The sequence below is a fragment of the Schistocerca americana genome, chromosome 1, assembly GCF_021461395.2.
Source record: "Schistocerca americana isolate TAMUIC-IGC-003095 chromosome 1, iqSchAmer2.1, whole genome shotgun sequence".
Lineage (NCBI taxonomy): Eukaryota > Metazoa > Arthropoda > Insecta > Orthoptera > Acrididae > Schistocerca > Schistocerca americana.
Genome location: NC_060119.1, coordinates 638582175 through 638608728, shown reverse-complemented (window position 1 = coordinate 638608728; position 26554 = coordinate 638582175). Strand labels below are relative to the sequence as shown.

General features: G+C 44.4%; 1 protein-coding gene across 1 annotated transcript in view; it reads right to left on the bottom strand.

The window, feature by feature from the left end:
- LOC124607652 overlaps positions 1–26554 on the bottom strand; it is a 653970-nt gene that overhangs the window by 610076 nt on the left and 17340 nt on the right. Inside the window, exon 2 of the mRNA XM_047139922.1 lies at positions 3643–3732. The gene's annotated coding sequence lies outside the window, so the exon portion shown is untranslated. The remainder of the gene's footprint in view (positions 1–3642; positions 3733–26554) is intronic.

Sequence of the window (26554 nt, the reverse complement as noted above, 5' to 3'; positions counted from 1 at the left end):
TGTGATGTCCTTAGGTTAGTTAGGTTTAAGTAGTTGGTTGGTTGGTTGGTTTGGGGAAGGAGACCAGACAGCGAGGTCATCGGTCTCATCGGATTAGGGAAGGACGGGGAAGGAAGTCAGCCGTGCCCTTTGAAAGGAACCATCCCGGCATTTGCCTGGAGCGATTTAGGGAAATCACGGAAAACCTAAATCAGGACGGCCGGACGCGGGATTGAACCGTCGTCCTCCCGAATGCGAGTCCAGTGTCTAACCACTGCGCCACCTCGCTCGGTTTTAAGTAGTTCTAAGTTCTAGGGGACTGATGACCACAGATGATAAGTCCCATAGTACTCAGAGCCATTTGAACCATTTTTTACCCACTACGCTAAACCAACACCACGTTTCTTGTTATTAATCAGTATGTCACCGCTTGCTGAAAACCTTAATCGCAGATATGTTACTAATTGAAATTTAATTATAACAAATCGTACCAAGAACAATGCGTTTTGGGTGGATCTTCAGTGTGTCGCTGCCTTCAAATAACCTACTCTCACAATACGCAAGTAACAATAATTCTTTTGCCACGAATATGATGTTCCTCATTATTTTATTGGAACGAATCACAAAGTTAACAACGGGTTGTCCAGCGATTCTCAATTTGAGGGTACTCAGAAACGGCATATACACATATGGGCTTGAAATGAATGCCAATATGGCGCCTCACAACTCTGTACTGAAGGGAGACGGCGTGCATGTGAAGTAGGTGGCGTTGTGCCATCTCATTGGTCAACGCTCAGACGCACGCTCAGAATATCTGAGATGCCAGATATTGCTCTGCACGTTCGGAAAGACTCCCGAACGTACTATTCCACGCTATGACGTCAGAAACTCGGCACGCTCAACGTTAGGAGGCACAGTCCGTGTGCCAACGGCTTTACAGTTGAGACTGGAAGTGATGAGTTGATGTTAGTAAGAACGTATTTAAGGCGGCAAGGATGCCATTATCAATACCGCACTCAGTTTCAAGAAGATCGTGTAATAGGTTTACGAAAGCTTGATGTTCCTTCTGCGGTATTGCAGAAAGGCTTAGCAAGAATGTAGCCACCGTACATGACTGCTGGCAGCGGTGTTCACGAGAACGTGCGGTCGCAAGAACACCGGGCTCGGGACGGCCATGTGGCACTATCGTGACGGAAGACCATCGTGTTCGGCGTATATCTCTGGCACATCGAACTGCACCTGCAGCAGGAATCTGAGCAGCAGTTGACGCCACAGGGAAACGAGGAAATGTTACAAATATACTACTTCAAGGACATCTCCGAGCCAGATGCCCTGTACCGTTCATTCCACTGACCCCCGAACCACTGCCATTTGCGCATTCAGTGGTGTCAAACGAGAGCTCATTGGAGGGCAGAGTGGACGTCTGTTGTGTTTTCTGATGAAATCTGGATCTGCCTCGGTGCCAGTTATTGCCGTGTGATGGTTAGGAGGAGGCTAGTTGAGTCTCTGCAACCAACCTGTCTGCATGCTAGACACACTGGACCTACACCTGGAGTTATAGTCTGAGATGCGATTTCGTACGACAGCAAGAGCACTCTCGTGGTTATTCCAAGCACCCAGCATTCCAGGGGGTGTTTTCCAACTGGATAACACTCGCCCACATACCGCTGTTGTAACACGAAGTGCTCTACAGAGTGTCGACATGTTTCCTTGGTCTGCATGATGATCAGATCTGTCTCCATTGGAGCACATGTGAGACATCATCGGACGAAAACTCCACCATTATCCACAAACAGCATTAACCGTCCCTGTACTGACCGACCAAGTGCAAACTACGTGGCACTTCATCCCACGAACTTACATCCGGCACCTGTACAATAAAATAAATGTATGTTTGCATGATTGTATTCAAAAATACGGCGGTTACACCGTTATCAGTGTACCAACATTTCACATTTGCGATGGCTTGTCTCGCGCTTACATTAATCTGTGATCTTGCAAAGTTAATCACTTAAATACGTATGTTACCTTCACAAATATATTCCCGAAATTTCATTACTCTAAATTAATCATTTTTTGGTGTTGCGAATTTCCGCCAGGGGTACCGCACGGCTGAAACAGCACTGTACGTCCATAAGGAATTTGGCTAACCTCACATCCGGTAGCCAGAGAGACAGACTGCTCCGACTTAGTGTGAAAAAGATTTGAATTGGCCGCTAAAACCGTATATTCCGGAAAAAGTAGGATAGGTTGTCATCTCCTACCGGTCATCTACAAAATCACTTGGTTCTTCATCATTCAACATTATATAACCGCGATGGAAACACTTGCGCCACTTACTGTAAGCAGAGCGTCGTATAATGGTGCATTGTTGCTTCGTGAAAATGAAATTAAATAAACATTGAACATCCTATACCGAACAGATTATAATTTTAATGAAGTACGAACTTCATTAACGTCTTTCGTAATCCCTTGCCACCTGTTTATCACTGTATGAACCCGTCAATAAATGTCGGTATATTCTCAAAAGCTAGCTTTGTTTTTCTCCTCTGAAATATGGCTGCTGTTATGGGATATCTTAAGACAGGCTCACAACAGCACTGGTCCACAGGAGAGACAACAGGATTCAGTATTTTCTATCGGTCACACAATTAGCAAGCGCTAAATGAATCCACGGGGAAACTTGGAATTAAAATTCAGGGACAAGAAATAAATGGACAAGTTAATAACAAATTCCGTTTACTGGCATTACTTTCGTTCGTACTACGCCAGTATGCATTTCTAAGCCACAGCTTCTTCAGGACGCTGTAATTTCTTACGTACAGGGTGCTTATAATTAAACCTTCGCTACTTGAGAGGGCCCCCACGAAAACCGAGTGATCGTAGGACAATGAAACTTGGTCGAAACATTTACAAGGAGATGCGGAAGAGAAATAAAGGATAACCACTGAAAGAAACGTTTGTTAATTGCGTACCATGTTACCGTTCCAGTGACGACATCTGCAGCCACGACAGAAGATTCTCTACTGCTGGGCGAAACATCTCAGGTCGAGTCGTGACACAGCTCGTCAACTGCTTGAAGATCGTAGCTGGCATCCAGCATTCTCAGACATGGCAGCAGCAACGTTTTCAACAAAGAGGAGCTCCCCGTACTCCTTTAACGCGTCGACATTCGCGAAGAGCAGCACCACCGTTGCCGTTTACTTTTTATTTTATTTTTTTAGACAGTTTTACGATTAAGGCCCTGCTCATCTTTTCCAGATCCACGTTGACTGTAAGCCCAACGCTACTTGTGTTTCAACCCAGCGTCGCAGTACCAGTACCGGTGCCTAGCGGCAAGCATGCCACTAACACAAATCCTGCAGCGCACGGTCTGAACATCATTCCAATAATGCTGGGTAGCCATAAGGTAAATAGTTTTTCGTCTATCTACTAGCCAAAGTTTATTTATAACCACCTTGTACATGACATCACCATGCAGCAACTCCCACATATTCTACATATAACGCGTGTGTTACAAAATAATACTTTTAAATTATTAGGCGAAATTCGCTATTTGGGCGGAAAAATAATTTTGAATGTTTGGAGAAGGTATAAAACGTAGACTGACAACAAGAAATAGACAATTTAAGTATTCTAGAATATCAAACGCAAAATGCTTACTGTTATGATCTTCGTCGAAAGCAAGTACAGGTATGAAGAAGCCCAGTCTCGTAAAAGAAGAAATTAGCCGCCACAGCAGTCCTCTTCTTCCTGAAACATAACATTAAGTTCTGCAAGTAATGGTGACACAGATAACATCCTTTTCATTGCAAGATGGCAAGTGGAAGATGGCGCTTAAGCGGAGCCTGTTTACTTTACTACGAAAATTATCTAAGTAGGTCCGCGGCTTACGAGGTACGCTTCGTTCCGGTGACCTCGACGCAGCCTCCAAGGCGGCGTGACCGCCCTGCGTAAAAGAAAAACTCGAGGGTCAATACGGCCCCTGAGCCGTCATTAAAGAGCACGCGCCGTGCCACCCTCCTGCCACAGTAATGTTGTGCAATCGCTCCTACGCACTTGTGGCTCACTGTAATCAGCTCGGAAATGCTTTTATACACTACGACTATCGGAGTCGAACCCCACTCAATGCCCCGAGTTTCACTTTGCGTTTCCCCTCCTAAAAGCTTCCCTGTTTTCCATTGTTACACTGAGAAAAAGCTGTAACTGATCACAGGCTACGCATACTGCCTACGTGGAATGAAGTGACCGTCTTCTAAAGAAATATTTTTTTTTTTTTTTTTTTTTTGTTATCTCAGCCTCGGGGTCACACAAATAGTATCGAGTCCAGTTTCGCTGCCTTAATAACTTATTTTCAAACGATTGTTGAAAAAGATAGGTAGGACAGTAGGAAATAAGAAAACTAAATTACAAATACAGAGAACCACGTTCTTGAATCTGTTACACAGTGAATCATCGACTGAACACATCTGGAGAAGCGCCTAGACTGTCAACAGATCTGCACTCTGACTGTTGGAACTGAAGGCGACAGTTAACTGCGTATTATTATTAGGATAAAACAAACACCGTCCGAACAGGCCTTTAAGGGCCAACAGAACCGACCGACCGCCGTGTCATCCTCAGCCCTTAGGCATCACCAGATGAGGATAAGGAGGGGCATGTGGTCAGCACAGTGCCCTGCCGGCTGTTGTTATTTCTCGTGACCGGTGTCGCTACAGCTCAGTCGAGTAGCTCCTCAATTGGCCTCATGTCGGCTGAGTGCACCCCGCTTGCCAACAGCACTCGGCAGACCCAGACGGTAACCACCCAAGCTTTAGCCAAGACCAACAGCGCTTAACATTTCACCGAACTGTGTCATATTATGGAACACAAAAGACATGTAGAAGTATTATTCTGAAAGCTAGAATTTAGCATATAGTTCTGTGCAGCCGTAGCTGAGCTCGTGTGTACACCGTCCATTCAAATAGTTCCGAGATTCATTTTATTCCTGGAATTCAAGCGACGTCAGTGTAGTAAATACGATGGTAGCTTGCACTAAAATTGTAAACAACATATGAGAATTCGTCAGTTGTTGTGAGCAAGCAGCATTAAGTAGAGGAGGTGCGACTGACTGTAGTGTGTCAGTCCTGTTGCGGCACAAATCGCAAGGGAGCAACATCTCCAAAGTCAGACATTCTCCAAAATGTTTCTGAGAACTAGGAAAGTGTGTGCAAAGTTTGTCCCGCACAGCTGACCTCCGGAAAAAAAAATAACGATTCGTGGACACCTCTCACGACTTCATTGAAATGCAAATCGCGCACATTTCTTTTGTATTACAAATCATCACGGGTGACGAGACTGTGTTGTCAATATGAACGTACCACAAAATGATAAAATGCAGAAATTCATTGTGTCAACCCACTGACGATATAATCGGCGTTAAAGCCGCAGTGGCGCGCGAGTTGAACATTCAGAAGAAGGATATTTCTGACAGTGCCATGCGTTTGTACAAACACTCTCTGCGTTGTACTCAAGTGGGCTGGAAGAGGGGAACTATGAAGAAAACCTTAAGTATTAATTAACATATTGCAAAGCTTTTCGAGCAAGTTCCACTCAACTTCAGGCTTTTATACATGTAGAAAAATTGTTGCTTGGAAATAAAATATCTTAAACTAAATTAACATAAGGCTTTTTGTTTATTGTTCGCTGCTGGTGTGACTGTTCTGTTATTTGGAGGGGGGGGGGGGGGGGCGGGCAGTGGTTGACCAGAAATTGATGTCCAGTGATGCCCTGTCCTCGTGTGGGGCTGTGTCTCGTTGTTTATTATGACTGACACGACAGTGATTTTGACGTCTCAAATGGCCTGCCACTGCCCTCCCCCCCCCTTTCCCTCCCTCCAAATACCCCCATAGCTACACCAGCAGCGAACAATAAACAAAAAGTCTCCTGTATGTATAAATGCCTGATGATAAGCAGAACGTGCTCGAAACGCGTTACAGTACATTAGATTAAACATAAAAACAAACAAAAGCGACTGGTAGCAAAAAATACAAATAATTAATTATTCCACGCAGCCAAGGTTCCCTAACGGAATAACTAAAGAATTAAAGCCACCGTCTTAACGTTTCTCTGTTTTTTAGTACTCCAGTCTCGAAACTTTTTGGACTGAGGAGGTATTTCGTATAAAGCAGGACCAAGAGGAAATATGTTTTTTTTCTTGGTATTAGAGGACTATCTTCTTGCTACACATCACCGATACTGGCATGAGAACACCACTTTACACTGGAACAGCTACTTTGCACTGCCTTGTCTTTCAACTTAAACTTTTATAAAAAGTTTCGATGGCAACATTGATAACAGTCATATCAAAGTCTCGTCTACACACCGTTAAAAAACATACACAGAGCTCATAACACAGTGCGAAACCGCCACTACGCCTAACTGCAGTGAGATCCTACGCATTCCGGAGTAGAAAATACTTTATGCCAGCAGCAACAGTGGCAGAGTTTTTCATGAAATACTCAGGTTGCAGAAATCGGCGAACTACTGTGCAGTTCCCACCATCGTTTCCCAGTACAACCTACCTGCTGTTTTCGAGCTACAGATATGAGAAACGCTATTCTTGCAAGGTCTTCGTTATCGCAAAATTGTTTGCCAGGAGACAATGCGTGAAAAATTTCCGTCGGTGCAGCCTTGACGAATACATTGTGCAGGGCTTTCTTTCGGCAGACAGGTCTCCGATCCACCCACGTGTACAAAAGACGGCTCTCCTTGTGTGTATATACCTGGTGGGACCCGGCTTTGTACAGAATACTTCCCAATGAGCCCTCCTCTTCCTGCCCCCCTCCCCCCCCCCCCCCCCCCCGCGCGCCAAGACGTCAACATCGTCATGTCCACTGGTTTCCACAATGAGTGCTAGCGTGGGAGGGAGGTTTCGGGTGGAGGGAGAGGGGGAGGATAGCGGAATGTCGGGGATGGGCGAGAGGAGAACTTCCATAGACAGTGGGCTCTCGTTCCTGCTCAGTAACATATACCAGACTGTCAAGGATCTCCTTCAGTCAACCGCAAACGGTTTCCGTTTCTTTTTTTGGGTAGTTACAATCGGTCCTTTCAAACCGCAAGTATCCAGTACAGTACACGGTGATTCATCTACAAGAAATGCCCATTTTATTTTTTGAACGGCGCAAGACATCGAAACGAAGTTTTCGGCAAGTGATAGTAGGGCAGTGGCACGTAATTTTGTTATTTTGATAATACTCTTAACTCTTACAACAATCGAGATATTGAAGCAACTACTTTTATTAAATGGAAAAGTATATATTTTTCAAGGGCGTATAGACGAGACTGTGATGTGACGCTTGACAATGTTGCCGTCGAAACATTTCGTAAAAGTGCTTAAGTGAAGTCAAGTGATTTATCCATTTATTGTTAGTAGTTCACCCTGGACACTGGTTTGGAGTATTTGAAATTCCATTACCCAGAAGTTGACACCATCATTGTAGAGCACAATATTGCATCCCACTAATATTCAACGCCAAAATGTATCGTTGCTAATGCGTGTTTTGCATTAAAAGAAAGTATCAGCTCTGCACTCATTATTCGAAGAGCGTTGAGACAGTGCGCATCGCACAGTTTTATAGAAACTACTATTTCATGGTATGATGCACTGAGGTGACCAAAGGTCATGGGATACCTCCTGATATCGTGTCGGGTCTCCTTTTGCTCGGCGTAGTATTGCAACTCGATGAAGCATGGACTCAACAAGTGGTTGGAAGTCCTCTGCAAAAATATTGAGCAATACTGCCTCTTAGCCGTCCATAATTGTTAAAGTGTTGCCGATTCAGGATCTCGTGCACGAACCGACCTGTCGACTATGTCACATAAATGTTCAATGGGATTCATGTTGGGCGATCTAGGTGGCCAAGTCATTCGCTCGAACTCTACAGAATATTCTTCAAAACAATCGCAAACGTTTGTGGCCCGGTGACATGGCGCATTGCCATCCATTAAAATTCCATCGTTGTTTGGGAACACGAATGGCTGCAAATGATCTCCGAGTAGACGAACATAACTATTTCCAGTCAGCGATTGGATCAGTTGGACCAGAGTACTCAGCCCACTCCACGTAAGCACATCCCTCGCTATGGAGCCACCACCAGCTTGCATATGCCTTGTGGACAACTTGGGTCCATGGCTTCGCAGTGTCTGCGCCTCATTCGAACAGAACCATCAGCTCTTACGAACTGATATCGGGACTCATCTCACCAGGCCCACGATTTTCCAGTCGTCTAAGTTCCAACCGATATTGTTACGAACCCAGGAGAGGCGCTCCAGACTATATCATTCTGTTAACAAAGACACTCCCGTCAGTAGTCTGCTGGCTAACGGATACTGTTAGCGCCGACAACTCTACGAAAACGCTGCTGCTCTCCGTCGTTAAGTGAAGGACATCGGCCACAGCTGTGTCCGTGGTGAGAGGCACTGTCTGAAACTTGGTAGTCTCGGCCCACTGTTAACACTGTGGATCTCGGAATGTTGAAATTCCTTACCATTTCCGAAAAGGAATGTCCCATGCGACTAATTCCAATTAACATTCCGCGTTCAAAGTCTGCTAATTTCCGTCGTGCGGCCATAATCACTTCGGACACATTTTCACACGAATACATGAATCACCCGAATGCAAGCTACAGTTCTACCAAAGCACTGCCCTTTTATACCTCGATTACGCGATACTACCGCCGTCTGTATATGTGGATATCGCTATCCACTGACTTTTGTCACCTCAGTATGTATTGAACGATCGTTCTCCCAGGACTGCCACCTGAGAGATCCATTGCAAGAGCCAACACGCAATAAGATGATTCCAATACTAATGACTTGTGAAATTTTGTCAAGTTAATGCGCATACAGGAATTTGTTTTGTTTTCCTTTAGGCAAAAAAATGATTTTGGGTGGTCAGTAACGAAAGACCTCTTTTTATCAGTTCTCTGACTGGTTTTATGCGTCCCGCAAGGAATTCCTCTCCTGTGCCAGCCTTTTCATCCCAGCGTAGCAACGGAAGCCTACGTTCTCAGTTATTTTCTCGGTGTATTTCAGTCTCTTCCTCTACCGTTTTTACCATCCTTCTAGTACCGTGGAAGTTATTCCCTGACGTCGTAACAGATGTCCTACCACCCTGTCCCTTCTTCTCTTTCGTATTTTCCATATATTGTTTTTCTCGTTAATTCTCCTCATTCTTTACCTTATCAGCTCGTCTAATTTTCAACATTCCTTGTAGTACCACATCTCAAAAAAAAAAAAAAAAAAAAAAAAAAAAAAAAAAAAAAAAAAAAGGTTCAAATGGCTCTGAGCACTAAGCTGTGGTCATCAGTCCCCTAGAACTTAGAACTACTTAAACCTACCTAAGCTAAGGACATCACACACATTCATGCCCGAGGCAGGACTCGGACCTGCGACCGCAGCGATCGTGCAGTTCCAGACTGTAGCGCCTCGAACCGCTCGGCCACTCCGGCTGGCACCACATCTCAAATACTTCGATTCTCTTCCTCCCGTTTTCCCACAGTTGATCTTTTACTACCATCCAATGCCGTGCTCCAAACGTGCATTCCCAGAAATTTCTTCAAGTTAAGGCCTGTGTTTGATACTAGTAGACTTCTGTTGGCCACGAATACCATTTTTGCCAGCGCTAGTCTGTTTTTTACGTCCTTCTTGCTCCGTCTGTCATTGGTTACTTTGCTGCCTAGGTAGCAGAATTCATTAACTTCGTCTACTTCATGATCTCAAATTATGATGTAAGCTTCTCCCTGATTTCTTTTCTGCTACTTCTCATTACTTCCGTCTTTCTTCGATTTATTCATTCATTTCAAAAGATCCTGTAATACTTCACTTTCACTAAGGGTAGCAATGTCTTCAACGAATCTAATCATTGATATCCTGTCACTCCGAATATTAATTCCACTCTTAAACCTTTGTTTTATTTCTATCAATCGATGTATAGAGTGAACAGTGGGGGCGGAGGACTAAATACCTATCTTACACCCTTTTTAATCCGAACACTGCATTCTTGGTTTCTTATTGTACGAGGGCTATTCGGAAAGTAAGGAACGAACGGTAACTAAACGGAAACCACAGTGAAGATCCGATGAAGCTTTGTACAGGCGTATTGGGCAGTGTCTCTATTATCCCCATACATAGGGTCGCGTCACTCTTCTTAGTTCTGAGGGCACACTGATCGCGTAAAGACGAGTAGAAAATAGTGTCTCCCGCTAAGTATGGGCCTCTACCGAGAGATTTTGCCCAATTTCATGCAACCTGACATGACAGATTTCGGCCACACACTGCAGGGGCGATGAGGAAGCTCCTCCAGCGTTTTCGACGGGAAATGTTTGACAACCCAGCATACAGCTCGGACTTGAATCCCTCTGATCTTCATCTCTTCCCACATGAACCGTTGGATATGAAAACAACATTTTGGCCCAGACAGTGAGCTGTAATCCGCGGTAGAAGTCGGTAAGCACATGAGGCTGCCTTCTGCAGTACTGGCCATTAAAATTGCTACACCACGAAGATGACGTGCTACAGACGCGAAATTTAACCGACAGGAAGAAGATGCTCTGATATGCAAATGATTAGCTTTTCAGAGCATTCACAAAAGGCTGGCGCCGGTGGCGACACGTACAACGTGCTGACATGAGAAAAGTTTCCAACCGATTTCTTATACACAAACAGCAATTGACCGGCGTTACCTGGTGAAACGTTGTTGTGATGCCTCGTGTAACGAGGAGGAATGCGTACCATCACATTTCCGCCTTTGAGAAAGGTCGAATTATAGCCTATCGCGATTGCGGCTTATCGTATCGCGACATTGCTGCTCGTGTTTGTCGAGATCCAATGACTGTTAGCAGAATATGGAATATCCGCGCAGTATTAGCCGAGCGGTCTGAGGCGCTGCAGTCATGGACTGTGCGGCTGATCCCGGCGGACGTTCGAGTCCTTCCTCGGGCATGGGTGTGTATGTTTGTCCTTAGGATAATTTAGGTTAAGTAGTGTATAAGCTTAGGCACTGATGACCTTAGCAGTCAAGTCCCATAAGATTAAAAAAAAAAAAAAGACTATGGAATCGGTGGGTTCAGGAGGGTAATACGGAACGCCGTGCTGGATCCCAACGACCTCGTATCACTAGCAGTCGAGATGACAGGCATCTTATCCGCATGGCTGTAACGGGTCGTGCAGCCACGTCTCGATCGCTGAGTCAACAGATGGGGACGTTTGCACGACAACAACCATCTTCACGAACAGTTCCATGACGTTTGTAGTAGCATGGACTATCAGCTCGGAGACCATGGCTGCAGTTACCCTTGACGCTGCACCACAGACAGGAGCGCCTGTGATGGTGTGCTCAACGACGAACCTGGGTGCACGAATGGCAAAACGTCATTTTTTCGGATGAATCCAGGTTGTGTTTACAGCATCGTGATGGTCGCATCCGTGTTTGGCGACATCGCGGTGAACGCACATTGGAAGCGTGTATTGGTCATCGCCATACTGGCGTATCACCCGGCTTGATGGTAAATCCGCGCAGTATTGGTCACACGTCTCGGTCACCTCTTTTTCGCATTGACGGCACTTTGAACAGTGGACATTACATTTCAGATGTGTTACGACCCGTAGCTGTACCCTTTATTCGATCCCTGCCAAAGCCTATATTTCAGCAGGATAATGCACGACCGCATGTTGCAGGTCCTGTACGGGCTTCTCTGGATACAGTAAATGTTCGACTGCTGCCCTGGGCAGCACATTCTCGAGATCTCTCACCAATTGAAAACGTCTGGTCAATGGTGGCTGAGCAACCGGCTCGTCGTAACACCCCAGTCACTACTCTTGATGAACTGTGGTATCGTGTTGAAGCTGCAAGGGCAGCTGTACCTGTACACGCCATCCAAGCTCTGTTTGACTCAATGCCCAGGCGTATCAAGCCCTTTTTCTTACGGCCGGAGGTGGTTGTTCTGGATACTGATTTCTCAGGATGTATGCACCCAAATTGCGTGAAAATGTAATCACATGTCAGTTCTAGTATAATATATTTGTCAATGAATACCCGTTTATCATCTTCATTTCTTCTTGGTGCAGCACTTTTAATGGCCAGTAGTGTATTATGGGGCTGTTGGAAAGTTGGTACAACGCTACGACATAAGTCTAAATAGGAGCGGCGACTATGCAGAGAAGTAGCTGAAAGGCGTAGCTATCTGTTGCAAGTAAAACAGTTTTGACTTTCACTGTGGTTTCCATTTCGCGCAATCGTTCCTTACTTTCCGAATAGCTCTAGTACATTATCCACCTTTCCCTATTGCTTACCCCTAATTTTCTCAGAATTTCGAACATCTTGCACCATTTTACACTCGCGAATGCTTTTCCAGATCGAGAAATCCTATGAACGTGATTTTTCTTCAGTGTTGCTTCAGCTACCAACCGCAGCGTCAGAACTGCCTTTCGGGTACCTTTACCTTTCCTAAAGCCAAACTGATTGTCTCCAATACATCCTCAATTTTCATTTCCTTTCTTATGTATATTATTCAAATGGTTCAAATGGCTCTGAGCACTATGGGACTTAACTTCTGAGGTCATCAGTCCCCTAGAACTTAGAACTACTTAAACCTAACTAACCTAAGGACAACACACACACACACCCAAGCCCGAGGCAGGATTCGAACCTGCGACCGTAGCGGTCGAGCGGTTCCAGACTGTAGCGCCTAGAACCGCTCGGCCACCCTGGTTGGCTGTATATTATTCGTGTCAGCGGCTGCTTGTGTGATAGTTTTCGCACTTATCTGCTCTTTATCTGTATACAAACATCGTCTCGGTCAGACCCGGCGAGACAGTTGAGAGCAAGGTAGTATTTGAGTGTGCGCTTATAAAAAAAGTCGGCTACCGGAGATAGTACCTGTCCGCTTGCTATCGCAGCATACCGTCTTTCGGAGGCAGGAGTACGAGAGGCGCCAGACTCACTTCCGGCGGCGTTGTGTTTACACGGTGCGTATCAAGCCGCAGATGTGGGGCCCGATAAAAGACGGCGACGGCGACGGCAACACAGACGGAGCGGGGGGAGCCAGTACAAGGTGGGTCCCGCTCTGAGCACGCGGTTGCCGTGACGTCACGCGTGCTGACGTGCGCACGGGCACGCCGTGCGGGGCAGCTGCCGCGAGCCGGAGGAGCGGAAAGAACGAGGGGCGTGCCGCGTCCTACATGCCCCTCTTCCACGAGACGGCGCCGCCTCAGCCGCCGATACCGAAAGTTTTACAACTACCGTGGGCTACCGTAGACTGTCATTGGTGAGCAGCGACTACGGTAGTTTTCCTAGTAGCCGCATTTCCTTCACGTTAGGTGTGTTGCATACCAATCAAGCTTTACCGCATATAGATTGCTTTCTTGACGTATGCGATCAATGTCTTACTAGAGTTCCCTAGAAACCGGAAGCGGAGAACTGTCTAGAAACTGACAGAGGATATATGTAAAGGGCCGCGTAACCTACGGAACATTTATTTTCCTACATAGTTACTCTTCTCTCTGTTACTTAAAAATAAACAGTATTTATATCAAAACTGAAGTTTTCAATTTTCAATCAAGGCTTTAAACGAAAATTGTTGAAACAAAGGGATGTTGTAAAATTAAAAAAAAATAATGCAGATTTGTCATATAGAATTAGAAAATGCCATTTCCTAAAAAAGATAAAAAAAAACGCATAACAGAAATATGTGCTACATCGCTTCAATACTTGGTCGAGCTTATACAAAACATGTTCCTGTTATTCATAAACAATTTGCAAATTTATCGACAGCAACAGGAAACTGTCGACTTTGATCGTGATGAAGAATGTTCTGTTGAGTACAAAATAATAACAATAATTATATAGATTTCTTATGTTTGTGCATGTAAACTGTACTGACATCAAAAGTTAATGTTTTACTTACATAAAAGCGCTGAAGTTACGCGATCAACCAATTTTTGTTACTTATATAATGCACTTTATATTCTGTAAGGATATAAAATACACAATAGACGAACGCGGCTCTAATTATTCCCAAAACAAACAAAAACAACAACAAAAAAGAGGAGTCGTCGTTTCCCTGTTCCCGTATTACACATTTATTTATGTAGCTTTCCCTACCAATACTACCACGGGTAGTCTCACTATTTACTACGTCATTTATGTATAGTACCAAAACTACCGAACCATAGTTTCGGTAGAAGGCTACTCCACTGATAGCTACGCACTCCACGCACTTTAATGTCTTACACTCTGTGATCTCAAGTCAGAACACGTTACAGTCCAGATACTGACGCCAACCTTTTTTTTTTTTTTTCTCTTTCTTCGAGTAACCCTATTGAGAAGACTTAGAGTACCGGCATTTGCGACAGACTTGCGGAACGATTCTGCAACCACCAACCTAACGCTCATGTAAGGGCCGCGAAAATAAGAGGAATCAGGGTTCATACGCATCACAGCGTTGTATGACAGTGAAACATGGACTATGGCAATACTGGAACAGAAGGCAATCTTAGCTTTTAAGATGTGGCGCTACAGAAGAATGTCGAAAATCAGGTGGATTGATAAAGAAAGAAATGAAGAGGTTCCCCGCAGAATCGGCGAGGAAAGGAATATATGGAAGACACTGACAAGAGGAAGGGACAGATGATAGGACACCTGTTAAGAAATCAGGGCACAACTTCCATGGTACTAGAGGCGGCTATAGGAGGTAAAAACTGTGCAGGAAGACAGAGGCTTTACATTCAGACAATAGTGGAGGACGAGGTGCGAATTCCTACTTACAATGCAAAGGTTGGAACAGGAATGGAATTCGTGGCGGGCCACATCAAAACCAGTCAGAAGACTGATGACTCATAAAAAAATAAATAAAATAAAACAGAGGAATAGAGACGGACGCTTTTACTTCGCACCATTTGCGAGTGGAACGGGATAGGAGACTAGCAATGGTGCAACGTACCCACCGCTATGCAACGTAAGGTGTCTTGCAGACTAGTATGTTTATCTACAGAAAGGACACTGGTTTGAAATTGTTCTCCACCACTGTCGGTCCTGTACGAGGCTGTTCTGTCAACTGAAGACATGAAACCTGTAAACGAATCCACGATCATTATTGGCACTTTATTCATAAATGTTCGCATTGATCGCATATAACTATATAATTCACAATGACCGGTTTCAATTTATTTCCACTAGTTCACAACGTTCTCGACAAACCTCATCTGCATTTTCCAGATTCATCCTTAGGTTACACGTGCAGACCGAATATAGTGAGAAATATCTTATAACCCTGTCTCACTCCTTTCTCAATGACTCACACTTTTATATCCTTGTACTCTAACAGCCTTCTGCTCACCAATAACATCTCGCTAACGTCCATAGAGGACCGCTTGACACGGAACAACATGAAATTTGGAAATTTGTGGGAAGTTCGTATGGGACCAAACTGCTAAGGTCATCGGTCCCTAGCCTTACACACTAGTTAATCTAACTTAGGCTAAGGACAACACACAACCATGCTCGAGGGAGGAATGTACGGACATGTATTTGCACATTGAGACAGACTGCCACTCTTTTAAACTAACTAAAAGGCCCCTGCCAACACAAAGGACCGATTGGATAGAAGCTATCACAAAAGATGCCATTTTCAAAATTCATTGTGAGAACTATACGTATACAATTTAGGCTTTTTTCTCCACATTCTGACTGTTCTTTTAAACTCTCTTTATAGTATTTGATTACTATTATGGCTAACTTAAAACTGTAGACATGAACACTTAAACAGGAGTACGAAGAGGCGTTGGTTACTGTGTGCGAGCTTTTGGTTGAATGGTAACAGAAGAAAGGTGTGATGTACGAAGTTTCGGCTCAGATGTTACTGATGTTTGCTGCCTCTTCAAGTCCACAACACAGCTGCCATTTTTTTTTTTTTTGTTAATATTTCAGTCTTTTCTCCATTTGTGCGACACCTCTGTATGTTCTGCTGCTGCTGTTACGCCAAGTCCACGTAAGAAAACCACGTTAGATCTTCAGTAATGTTGTACGCTCTTATATGAAGACATCGAATCACTGAAACTAATTCTCGCACTGCGGGACTTTATTTCTGATCAATTTAAATTCCTTATTCGTATTCATCAAAAGATCCTTACACATTGATACTACACTGACTACGTATAGTTGAAGCACGCTTAGTTTACCAAACTAACTATTTTATAATAACATCCGAAAATAGCACTATGGAACTACAACACCAGATATAGTCTATATTGCTTTCAGTAACATCGAATACTAAGTGCATTTATTTTGCTCACGTCTCGTGAAACCATGAAAGATGGCACCTACTCCAGTATTGCAAAGTACGTACTAGAAATAACCTGACCTGTATCATCAACGAAGTTACAAATTACTCTGACCCGGAAACTAAACCAATTGCTTGTATATTCTGAAGCAACGGTAGCTCCCCTATTATTATTTACTGAATCTATAGACAGTAAAATCTGCAGTCTTTGAGTTGTTACTCAGTCTCTTTAACTTGCTAGTACCTTACCTCTCCTTTTCTTCTTTCTTTCTTTCTTTCTATGTTTTCCTCTCTTTGAAAAGTTTGATGATATTACAGTCACTATATTAAAAGTAAGACAGCTAATATAACGTAAACAATTTATATACTGTCAAATATTGTCTTCAGTTTGTCGATAAAAGTAAGAAAGTTTACACCGTGAACTGTAAACCGTCTCGTCTGGAGAAGGGTGGGAGGTCTCCAGCCTAACGTAGTCTGGGTAAGCAAGAGAAGAAACAAATCAAATAATGTTACAGTCGCATGCAGATGAGAGTTGGATAGCCAGTCACGATTCACAGTAAAATTCTGGTGCCTACAAATTGCGCTGAGCCATACGAATCCGGTCAACATTTGGAAGAACGTGTCGATAAGAATTTACCAGGAATGCGAACGCGACGCCATGTTGTTTTATTGAGCAACGTTTAGCCGACTATCGCAAGTGGCTTTCATGACGGTGGAGTATTTACACGGTTCCAAGTAGCCGGAAAGCTAGTTTAGTCTCGATAACAACGCGACCACGCGCTCACATACCCGGAAATTTTTTGTCGAAGATGACAACGGCCGCGGTAGCCAACGCTCGCACATTTGCTCGCCGTGTACAGCAAACAAAATGCCTCGTCGACCATTAGCCATATGCATGCCTAGTCACGAAAGAGACGATAATTCTATTTTTGTTTCTACGCATTACGCAACACGAACTCCTGGCATTAGATAACAATAAACTCCATGTTAAGATACGTGCTACAATTAATCTAATCTCCGTATGACCAGCCTGTAGGTACATGAAGATACGTAAATTAATTTAATCTCTATGTGACTAATACGTAGGTGACTACAAAAAATGGTTCAAATGGCTCTGAGCACTATGGGACTCAACTGCTGTGGTCATAAGCCCCTAGAACTTAGAACTACTTAAACCTAACTAACCTAAGGACATCACACACATCCATGCCCGAGGCAGGATTCGAACCGTAGCGGTCGTGCGGTTCCAGACTGAAGCGCCTTTAACCGCGCGGCCACTCCGGCCGGCCAGGTGACTACAGGATATTCATTAAGTACTCACTAAACACCGAGTACCGAACTTCAGGTAGCAGAATTTTTCAAACCACAGGCGTTTTTCTTCGTGTACGTGCAAATTTACGTATTCAGCATTTCTTCAACACGCTGTCATTTCGGTGACATCTGCACAGCCATTTGTGCATACATTATATGTCTATCATTAATCCAGATTCAGACCCTCTCCGTACTCACGAGTACTATTCCTATAAGACTTACCTAATTTGTGAAGTACTCTCGGAGCAACTGGTCTTAAACAGCCTTCAACTTGCTTTAAGCTTGAGCTTCCGAAAAAAGTTACTCTTATTTCTTCTATTTGTTTGTACTGCTCTTAACCGCGCATTACTTTGCCAAGAACGTATAATCCCAAAAACTGTTATACTGTGGGTGTCACTTACACGTTTAACAGAAATTGTGTTGTATGATAGCTAATGCTAACGTTTTATCATGATGGCATAATCAAGGACAGAACAAGTCATCTTTCCTGGAAGGAGCGCGGTTTCGTAATGATATAAATTCCTGCAGTACTCTTGTTTCACGCTGGTCAGACAGTACATAGTAGAACGACGAGACAGTTGTAAAAAGAAACGTTTAAACAACTTATGAATTCGAATATAAAAACGCAGGATCAGGAGAGACAACATTGATATATCGTGTCTTGTGACTTTTCTACAACTCCTGAGATTGTAATTATGTGGGCTGAAGGTTTCTCGTGGCTGAGTACGCAAATCCAACAGGGTATCATTCTAAGAGTGAGTTACTGTTAGACACTGTTCTCTGCCAATATATTCGGTCGATATCATAAATTGTAATTCGCAAAAACAGTATCGCTCCTTTCTATCACAAATTACAGATAACTGAAATAGTATTTTGTACTAAAAATTTCAGGCTTCCGCACCTCCCACGTCGTATCACAATGAAATACTCTGAGTTGACAAAAGTAATGGTATAGTGATGTGCACATGGACAGATGGCGGTAGTATTGCTTACACAAGGTACAAAAGGGCAGCGCATTGGCGGAACTGTCATTTGTACTTCGGTGATACATGTGAAAAGGTTTGCGACGCTGGAGGTAAACGTGGGGGACATTCCATTTCGGAAATCTTTAGGGAATTCAATACTCAAGAGTCCACAGTGTCAAGAGTGTGACGAGCATACCAAATTTCAGGCATTAGCCCTCACCATGGACAACACAATGACCGACGGCCTTCACTTAACGACACCAGAGCAGAAGCGTTTGTGTAGAGTTGTCAGTGCTAACAGACAAGTAATGCAGCGTGAAATAACGGCAAAAATCAATGTGGGACGACCGACGAACGTATCCGTTAACACAGTGCGGCGACATTTGGCGTTAATAGACTACGGCAGCAAACGTCAGACGCAAGTGCCTTTGTTGACAGTACGACATCGCCTGCAGCGCATCTCCTGGGCTCATGATAATATCGGTTGGATTCTAGACGACTGAAAAATCGTAGCCTGATCAGATGAGTCCCAGTTTTAGTTGGTAAGAGCTGATGGTAGGATTCGAGTGTGGTGCAGACCGCACGAAAACATGAACCCAAGATGTCAACAAGGGGCTGTGCAAGCTGGTGGTGGCTCGATAGTCGTGTGAGCTGTGTTTACAAGGAATGGGCTAGGTTTTCTGGTCCAACTGAAACCATTATTGACTGGAAATGATTAAGTTTGACTACTTGGAGACACTTTGTTGCCATTCACGGAGTTCATGCTCCCAAACAACGATGGAATTGTAATGGATGGCAATGCGCCATGTCACCGGGCCACAAATGTTCGCGATTGGTTTGAAGAGTATTCTGGACAATTCGAACGAATGATGTGGCCACCCAGATCACCCGACATGGCTCCCATCGAACAATCATTGGACATAATCCAGAGGTCAGTTCTTGTACAAAATCCTGCACCGGCAACACTTTCGCAATTATGAATTGCTTTAGAAGCAGCATTGCTCAATATTTCTACAGTGGACTTAGAACGACTTGAGTCCATGGCACAAGGACTATGGCGGGCAAAAGAATGTCACATGACTTCTGTCACCTGTGTGTATGATATTTTTGGCTTTTCTGCGAGTTGGTTCGCTGAATAAATTATGGGTACGCAAACGTTTTTTTTACATTTAAAAATTCCTGTGCATGTTCAGCCATAAAGACGCTGATCAGTATTTTCTATAGTCCTGTCAAGGGCTCTCCGTCTGAATTACGAATCCCATTTTCGTCCTGAAGACGCGCTGGCAGGTCGTGTGGCTGGAGCACCCAATTCTCGTCTCGCAGATGCCCGGCACGTCGTCAATTCGAACATGTTGCTCGCACTGTAGTGTAAGTGTAGTACCGTTTCAACTTATTACTTACTGCTGCCCGCTTATTGTACTGCACGTGCAGTCTAGCCGCGTCGTACGCTTCCGCCTGATTCTGCATCATCTGGCGCCATCAGTTCGACGCACTGCGAGCCGTTTTATTTGTGGATTGCCCTGCTTGCAGCGACACAATGTTCCGCTTGATTACTTCATAGTTTGCCAGCATTCCTCTTCTCTCTTCTGTAGCGCGACTTAAAAAGATCTTTCTAGACGAGTTAGAAATTAAAACCACTGTTCATAGAAGAAATTTCTGATGCCATTAGTCAATTTTGCTATATACACCGAGGAACAAAATAATCTCAACGCTAAGAAGGAGCTGTGTGACATAAGCGAAAGTTGGTAGTCATGTTCCTACGCCTGAAAGGTGATGTCTGTTTAAATTTCACGCCTGTCGCATAGGAGTGGCGCTAGTAGCTACACTATGGGGGTGCGAAAGTGGTTTGCTTTAAATACACGCTGTAACGGTCGTGAGCGTCAGTTGTCTTTGAGATTGGACGTGGTGAGTTGATGTTAGTCAAGAATACCGTTAAGGCGACAAAGACGCCATTATCAGTACCTCACTGAGTTTGAAAGATATCGTGTATTAGGGCTACGAGAAGCTGTTCCTTTCTTCTGTGATACTGCAGACAGTCTTGGCAGGAATGTAGCCACTGTACATGATTGCTGGCAGCGGTGGTGACGAGAATGAACGGTTGCTAGAAGACCTGGCTCTGGAACTATAGAGAGGGAAGACCATCGTGTTCGGTGTATCGATCTGGCTTATCGTATTGCATCTGCAGAAGTAATATGAGTAGCAGATGACCCCACAGTTACACAACAAACTGTTACTTCAAGGACACCTCCGAGCCAGACGGCTTGAAGCGTGCTTTTCACTGACCGCAAACCACCACCGTTTGCGACTTCAGCTGCGTCAAGCGAGAGCTCGTTGGAGGAGAGGATGGAGGTCTGCTGTGCTTTATGATGAACGCTGGTGATGCTCGTATCTTGGTTGAAAGGAGGCGAGTTGAGGACCTGCAACCAACCTGTCTGCGTGCTAGGCACACTGGACCTACACCTGGAGTTACGGTGTGGAATGTATTTCGAATGACAGCAGGAACACTCTCTTGCTTATCCCACGCACCCTGACTACAAATCTATGCGACAGTCTCGTGTTTCGACCTGTCATGTCGCCATTCGTTAACAGCACTCCAGGGTGGTGTTTTCCAACAGGATAAAGCTCGCTCACATAACGTTGTTTTAACGCAACATGCTCTAGAGCGTGTCGACATGTTGCCTAGGCCTCTCGATCACAAGATCTGTCTTCAATCGAGCAAATATGGGACATCATCGGACAACAACCCGAGCGCCATCCACATTAACCGCTCCTGCATTGACCGACCAAGTGCAACAGGCACGGAACATCATCCTACAAACCGACATCCGACACCAGTACACACAATGCATGCACATTTGGATGCTCGCATTCAACATTCTAGAGACTACGCCGGTTGGTAATGTACCAGCGTTTCAGATTTTCAACGGCTTATCCCGCGCTTACATTAACCTTTAATCTTGCAATGTTAATCACTTAACCGTTCCAGACCCTCTGGCTACAATTGTGTACATTAAGGGTTTGCTGTGTATTAGCTGCAACAGAAATAGTTTTCCTAAATGGAAAGCTCGCATACACATTCGTGAATGTTCAGTCTTTTCACTATGCTCAAGTGGTTCCGCCTGTTGGGCATAACTATAAAGATATCAACAAGTGAATGTAGCAGTAGCTTGTGGACGTCAGAATACACGGAACTGGTTGGTTAGTTATATTCCACTGCATAGATGAATATTATTATTATTGTTATTTTGCATGGTAATTACTGCATGATCAGTTTATTTATTATAACAGTGAATATTTAAAAATTAATTATTTTAGTCCAAAAAAGAAGACAAGTGTGCAAAGTATATTTTGAAGACGATTACGTATGTGTATAAACCTTGCATCTAAAATCATTAAAAAATCACCCAAGAGCATTAGAGCAGAAAGAAAAAATTTTCCTTCCTCCAGAAAAAATTCAGGTCTGAAATGGTTAAATATGTTATCTAGACAAATGTGTTCCCAAAATTTCATTGTTGCGATTTATTTTTCGTCGTAGTATTAGACATTCAGCAGAGCCCGGGTCAACTTGTTTCGATGTTGGATTGTGTGTACCAGTAACGTCTCGTGGATTGATAACAGCTAAAAACTGATTATTGGCGATGTGTGGACCACAGTCGAATATTTTTATTGCATTCAGGTAGGTCCCAAGGCTAGTAATTACGTTCATTATTGTTACGGTCTTCAGTCCGAAGACTGGTTTGATGCAATCTTCCACGCCAGTCTATCCTGTGCAAGCCTCTTCATCTCTCCGTTACTACTGGAACCTATATCCATTTTTACCTGCCTTTTGCACTCAAGGCTTGGTCTCCGTCAAAATTTACCCCATACGCCCCTTTTTCAGTCAAAATAATCTCGACAGTTACGAGTTATTCCCAGGGATAATCACAAATGTATTGCGATAATTAAGTGACAGTGATTTCTTTGTAAACCAATCAGTTTGCATGCAGCGTAGATGAATGCTTATTAGATATTCCCTTGTCACGTTTTCAGAAGGTACACACCTAGCTCGTTTACGTAAAGGCAGCTCCTATTGCATTTGTGATCACCAGTAAATCACGTGCCCTGTAGACCGTGATATATGTCGTGAGAACGCTAGAACAATGGTTTACAGGCCCGTGTCGCCGCCGCAGCCGCCGCTTGTCGAGGGAACACTCACTATTGTGAAGCAGCGACTAGAATCGTGGAGTCGCCTGGATTAACCCCTACTGAGACCTAATGCTTCGCGATAGTATTCTCAGTCTTTTATGTAATTGCCAGAAGGTATCACTATCGTCCCCCAGAAAAATAATTTTTACTTTTGAATAATATTGTACATTTTAATGTTAGAACTGGTGATGGTAGTGACTGAAATAAGTTAACGACAAACACCGCTGAAATTCTATTAGTTTATTTCCTCACATATTCAAAGTTCGGCTGAGAAAACCAAGATAATATTCCGAGCCCGTCGATTGTTTATTCTACGCTCCGAGTGTCACAGATAAACGTGGCTTGGCGCGCAGATAAAAGCAACATTCGAGGAAACACTTGCGCGTTTGTCAAGTGGTTTACAATTTATCAACCCGAGGAGTGGAATTTGTGGTGGAATAACAAGAATGCGTATAGCGTAACTTCGTCAGTGTGCTTACTCGCTTGGAATTTGCGAGATGTGATCATGCAGAAAAATATTGCCCAAAACTGCAACTGTGCTCTTTCCATTACTCCTTACCGTTTCCTAATCTCTTTCCTACGAATAACAAAGATACAATTTTCTTGTGGAGAATAACCAGTCGGGATGCACAGTGCTGATAAATGCCAAGTGCCCGGATTAGTGGACGGACTGCACATGTTTTGGCTGCCAGAAGAGGAGGGCTTTCACACAGCTGCCGAGGGACTGTAGGCCGATTAGCAGCTACCCTAACCGGCCAGATGTTTCAGACACTCAACGTAAGAATACTAGGCGCTTTTTGTCCTTTTCGAAAGCAAGAATCTACAATAGGTGGAGCAAAGCTTACAAGATCACACGTTAATTCCCCGATCACATTCCCTCTACGACCGCAGCTTAACGATATAGCCAAACTGAAGTTAGGAATGAGTCAAACTTCGATACCCATTCCTATTTCCACTGGTTTAAAAATAAAATAAAACAGTAGTACCTCAAAATGTTACCAGACAACAGGAATGAAACTAACCAAAAGAATAAATCACCCAGCACAGTATAATTACATCAATGCATAGTTTCAGGCAAGGTATTTATGTACGAACTTCGAAGCTGTTTGCTCTACATAATAGATGTGTCGAAGTAGTACAGCATTAGTAATGTTAATGGTTATATATGATGCCGAATTATGGTGCCTGAAATCGCAGTAAGTCATACGACACGAATGTCATTCTCACTGCAAAACTGTTTCTAGGCAGGCAAGTGTCTACGAGCTTTAGGTTACAAGATCGAACATACTACTCTCGACCTGTTTTATTGGAGTGGTTGCTATTGAACGTAGTCATCAACTAGGCTAGCCAGTTTTGTCGAGCGATATTTTCTTGCACCGTGGAATGTTCGTCTACTATTTCGACGTAAAGTGGTCCATAAGCGTAGGGCGTATACCTTTTACGTGAGAAGATAGAAATGTAAACATGGAGGAATCCAGGACCACTGCTTCGTTCAATTTTCATAGCTCACTGATGGACGACAATGGGTGTCGTCTTCTCCTCGTGTCAAAGCATGTCTGCTATTACTTTAAGCGCTACATACGGATTCACGCGTGACAAAGGCTGTCTTCAAGTCTTGGATAGACCAACGTGCACTTTGGAGAGATCACTGACGAACGGTCATCCACGTGTCGACCGCTGAGGCGTAAACGGGCATACAAGTTGGCAGTTCTAGGTCGCAGGGCGCCGGCTTTGATTCTCGGCCGGGTCATACGACATTCTTCGCTCGGGACTGGATAAAAGAACATCGTGGCTGTGTCATGTATTATAGACAAAGGATTAACAGAAAAGTGTTCCTCAGCAATATAAAATATGTCGTAAGCGCAAACCGCAACTGTTCACAGATGCTGGGTGAACCTCCCGCAGGCAGAACGTATGCTTAGAAATTGTTACAGCAGTCCATTTGATGACAAAGCACGAAAATTATACTCCTGGCAACATCTGAATCTACCCTGCCTACATATGTCTGGAAGTGAAACGTGGACGATAAATAGTTTAGACAAGAAGAGAATAGAAGCTTTCGAAATGTGATGCTACAGAAGAATGCTGAAGATTGGATGGGCAGATCACTTAACTAATGAGGAGGTATTGAATAGAATTGGGAAGAAGAGGAGCTTGTGGCACAACTTGACGAGAAGAAGGGATCGGTTGGTAGGACATGTTCTGAGACATCGAGGGATCACCAATTTAGTATTGGAGGGCAGCATGGAGGGTAAAAATCGTAGAGGGAGACCAAGAGATGAATACACTAAGCAGATTCAGAAGGATGTAGGCTGCTGAAGGTACTGGGTGATGAAGAAGCTTGCACAGGATAGAGTAGCATGGCGAGCTTCATCAAACCAGTCTCAGGACTGAAGACCACAACAACAACAACAACAACAACAACAACAACATATGTCTACGGTCCTTCATCGTAGTTCATCTCGTAAATGCGTAAGTTTTCTGGCTTATTTATGATATTCAATGCAAGTGATACACTACGTCACAGAGGTTCTGAGTACAAGCAAAGTGGTCTTAAGTTTTCAGTAGTATTGTAGTTGGCGGTGGAACATTCAATGAAAAGTAAGCGAGAGAGTCGGATAATTGGCTTTATCTGCCCGAACTGTCCGCGCACCTCGGATCTTCACCGAGGTCGCAACCGCAGACTGGGTGTGAGCGGGTAGACGAAGGGAGCGGTGCATATTAATGAACTTCCTGGGACCTCCGGAAAGCACAGCACAGGACGCAGGAGACAATCAGCGGGGCGGCCGGCAGGTAAGGAACCTGCGCTCCCAGCCAGCAGATGCGGCCGCGGCAGCTGCAGTGGGCCAGCCGTTGGCCTGCAGGTGGTGGGTGCCCTATTGCTCCACCGTGCAGTGTTCACTGCTCAGTGCCCGTGACCCACACATCCAGCCGCCGCCACACTCCTGTCTCCATACTTGGGCCACCCTCATCTCCAGATCCACGTCTATCGGGTAGCAGGTATCATCGTCCGCACGTTCTGTCAGCTCCCTTTCTTGCGGATTACAATTTCAGCACTGTTGCTGATATTGTCCTCTAACATAAACGTGTAATGTGCGATTATTATTAAAGTGCAGCTATTCACAGAGGTTCAGTGTGGCCTGTAATTATAAGGTAGCGAAGCATGGCAGATATTGTAATGCATCACTGTGGAACCGATTTACGCTAGAAAAAATTAACTCAAATTCTGCCCACCAGGTGCAAATGTGGTGCTGTACAACAGCAAATGAACAAATTGTGAAAGTGGCGGCTAATAATAAAATCAACATTATGCCTTTCTCACTTGTTTTGCCTTTCCCGCTTACGTTCCGTTCCAAATCTACACTCCTGGAAATGGAAAAAAGAACACATTGACACCGGTGTGTCAGACCCACCATACTTGCTCCGGACACTGCGAGAGGGCTGTACAAGCAATGATCACACGCACGGCACAGCGGACACACCAGGAACCGCGGTGTTGGCCGTCGAATGGCGCTAGCTGCGCAGCATTTGTGCACCGCCGCCGTCAGTGTCAGCCAGTTTGCCGTGGCATACGGAGCTCCATCGCAGTGTTTAACACTGGTAGCATGCCGCGACAGCGTGGACGTGAACCGTATGTGCAGTTGACGGACCTTGAGCGAGGGCGTATAGTGGGCATGCGGGAGGCCGGGTGGACGTACCGCCGAATTGCTCAAAACGTGGGGCGTGAGGTCTCCACAGTACATCGATGTTGTCGCCAGTGGTCGGCGGAAGGTGTACGTGCCCGTCGACCTGGGA